Below are 3454 nucleotides of genomic sequence, written 5' to 3'. Positions count from 1 at the left end.
ATATAATCCTGTATAGGCTACCTTAAAACTTAGTGGGCCCAACCAGCAATAATTATTATTTCTCAGAATTTTGTGACTGACTTCTGTAATGCTTGTTAGGGGCACTCATGCAGCTCAAGCCACCCTTGACTGGACTGGTGCATTCAAGATCACCTCACACATGTATCTGCAGTTTAGGCTGGTGATTAGCTGGGGAGCTCCAATTCCCGTCCAGATAGGTTCTATCTTCCCAGTAGTCTAGACTAACTTCCTAACAATATGGAGAATGTGTTCCAAGAGAGCAACCATAGAGCTACTTCCATCATGATTTTTAGTAAGACAAATGATAAAGCCAGCCAGGATTCAAAAGGAGAAGCAGACTCCGTTCTTGATGGGAGTAGTAGTGGATTTAGAGGAGAAAGGGATGTTAATAAGCATCTTTAAATATTATGTAACATGTTTATGATAACATTGGTAGTTAAGTGGTAAGATTCTTGTCTTCCATGCAGAAACCCAGGCTCCATTCCTGGTTAATGCAATTTATTTGCAGCCACCTTGTTATATTGATATGATGTTAAACTATTTAAAGCAGAATTTCCAGACTAAAATGAATTAGGAAGAAAGGCCTGTGATATACTTCTAAATATCTGCCAAAATCACAATGGTCTGATCCTGTTGTATATGTACTTGATACAAGATGAAGGTGTGATCCAGATGTAACTAACATTTCAATGATTATACTTGGATACTTGACATAACTCAGTTACTAGTTTATCAAAATTGTTCACTTGATTTTGCTAATCTCTAGAGTTCCAGAGCTTAGAAACAAAATCTTTTTGTTTTATGAAAGCGGCTCTCTCTAAATATCTCTAAGTAAGATTGATGCTACTTTCACTTTTGCCACTCAAAGAAAGAGTTGGTGCTCTGATACAAAGTGTAGACCCACAATATAGTATACTCTGTTCTTCCAAAAGAAGATAATGAAACAAGTCCTGATATTCAATATCCATGCATGAGAGATTCCTTTAATTGCTCCCACTGTGTCTTTTGGGTGCCAAAACCAGTTTAGCATTTGACTAAGATTGGCACTTCAAAGATACCCCGAGATGCTCTGGAAGAAAGGCCTAACAAACTGTTTCCTGAAAGGACAGAAAAACTCTGTGAAATGCAGTTCTGCTCTGTAACAGATGGAGTACCCATGAATCTCACTCAACACAATGGTAACTGCCTTTGTTGACCACTCAGGAAGCTATACAAGCTTTACTGGAATGTCGAAGTGAAGATAAGGATTACAGCTAGGTATGCTGAGAATTGGCGTTCCTGTTCTCCATTTAACCAAAACAGACGTTATTTTTTTTTCTCCCTGTATAGTACTGAGCATTTAAAAGTTATACTTTCAAGAAAAGTATTTAGTCTTGTAGTACCAGCCCTCTCCATCTATAGTTTGTATCAGATGATTAACCAACTAGTACAAAATGGAACATCTGTGGTTGAACATAATTTAGGAATGAACACCATTTCCTAAAAAGATGATCCCATAGCATGTAAGTAACATCTTCCTGAAGATAATTTATAAATGACAGGAGCAGAATATTGACAGGAAGCTGCTATAAATTCAAGCTGAACTTAGAGGAAGCATGAGGCATAAGGGATATCATTGTTAATATTAGGTGGATCTTGGCTGAAAGCAGAAAATACCAGAAAGGTATTTACCTATGTTTTATTGACTATCCAAACACCTCTGATAGTATGGACCATAACAAATTATTGAGAAGAATGAGAATCCAATAACACTTAACTGTGCTCATTTGAAATCTAAACCTAGACTGAGAACTGTTGTATGAACAGAATAAGGAAACAATATATGGTCTAAAATCAAGAAAGGTGTGTTTTAGGTTGTATCCTTTCTTTTTACATATTCAAACTGTGTGCTGAGCAAATTATTCAAGAAGCTAGACTATATGAAGAAGAATGAGCCATCAGCCTTAAAGGAATACTCTTCAATAACTTGTATTAAGCAGATGACACAATCTTTCTGGTTGAAAATAAGGACGATATGAAGCATTTGCTGCAGAAGATCAAAGTCTACAGCCTCCAATATGAATTACATCGAAACATTAAGAAAACAAAAATGTTCACCACCAGACCAATAGACAACATTAGGATAGATAGAGACAAGACTGAAGTTGTAAATGATTTCATTTTACTTGGATCCAGAAGAGGGATAATAGGCATAAATCAATAGTAATTAATTATATAAAACAATGTATATGAATGATCATTTTAAACATAATGCATATGAATGATTGGAAAGAAACCAGTTTAAAAAAAAATAAAAAGACATGTTGCATTAGGAAAATGTTCTGTCAGGGATATCTGAAAGCTTTAAAGATCAATGATGTCAGTTTAAAGACTAAATAAAATGCATCTGATCCAAGCCATGTCATTTTCAAATACGTACTATGCATCTGAAAGTTGGATAGTAAATAAGGATGGCAGAAGAAGAATCAATGTCTTTGAGTTGTAATGTTGGAGAAGAGTACTGGATAGTTCATGAACTACCTCCACGGTCAACACTCTTGGCACCAGTAGCCAGGAAATTAAAAGACGTATTGCCATGGCAAAGTCTGCTGTTAGGGACTTCTCCAAAGTACTGAAGAGCAATGATGTCTCTCTGGAGACTAAGGTGCATCTAATAGGGGCCATGTCTTTGCTATCACTTGTTATGCATCACAGAGTTGGACAATGACTAAGGAGGATAGGAGAAGAATTGATGCCTTTGAGATTTGGTGTTGGAGAAGATTATTGAGGGTACCGTGAACTGCCAAGAAAACAAACAGATTCATCCTGGAGAGAGTTAAAACGGGCAGCTCTTTGAAGGCAAGGATTCTGAGGCTTCGTCTAACATACTTTGGACATGTTGTAAGGAGGGACAGGTCCTTAGAGAGGGACATCATGCTTGGGAGGGTGGAGGGACAGCGCAGGAGGGGAAGGCCCTCTATGAGGTGGATTGATTCAGTGACTGGGATGATCGGGATGGGAGTGTCAGGGACAGTGCGATTGGCACAAGACAGAGCAGAGTTTAGGGCTACTGTACGTAGGGTCGCTATGAGTCGCAAGTGACTCGACGGCACATAACAACAACAACAACAACAACCAAAAGAATATACAAGTCTGTCTTAGCGAAGTACAACCACGTGCTCCTTAGAGGCAAGGATGGTGAAGCTCTGTCTCAGGTACTTTGGAGATTGCACCAGAAGGGGCAAGTACTTGGAAAAGAACTTTATGCTGGGAAAGATAGAATATCAAAGAAAGAGAAGATCTACCAAAGGAGGAATAGACACAGTGACTGTAACAACATCAGAGATGGTGAGGACAGAGCAGGATAGGACAAAGTTAAAGTCTGTGGTTCATAGAGTTAACTATGAATCATAGCTTGATGGCATTTAACAATAAAGACAAAATTTCAGTAGCT

This window comes from Elephantulus edwardii, unplaced genomic scaffold (assembly GCF_000299155.1).
Source record: "Elephantulus edwardii isolate Elephantulus edwardi_28Jun2011 unplaced genomic scaffold, EleEdw1.0 scaffold00146, whole genome shotgun sequence".
In the NCBI taxonomy this organism is placed as follows: Eukaryota; Metazoa; Chordata; class Mammalia; order Macroscelidea; family Macroscelididae; genus Elephantulus; species Elephantulus edwardii.
The sequence above is the reverse complement of the archived record's forward strand: the minus strand, read 5'-3'. Positions refer to the sequence as shown.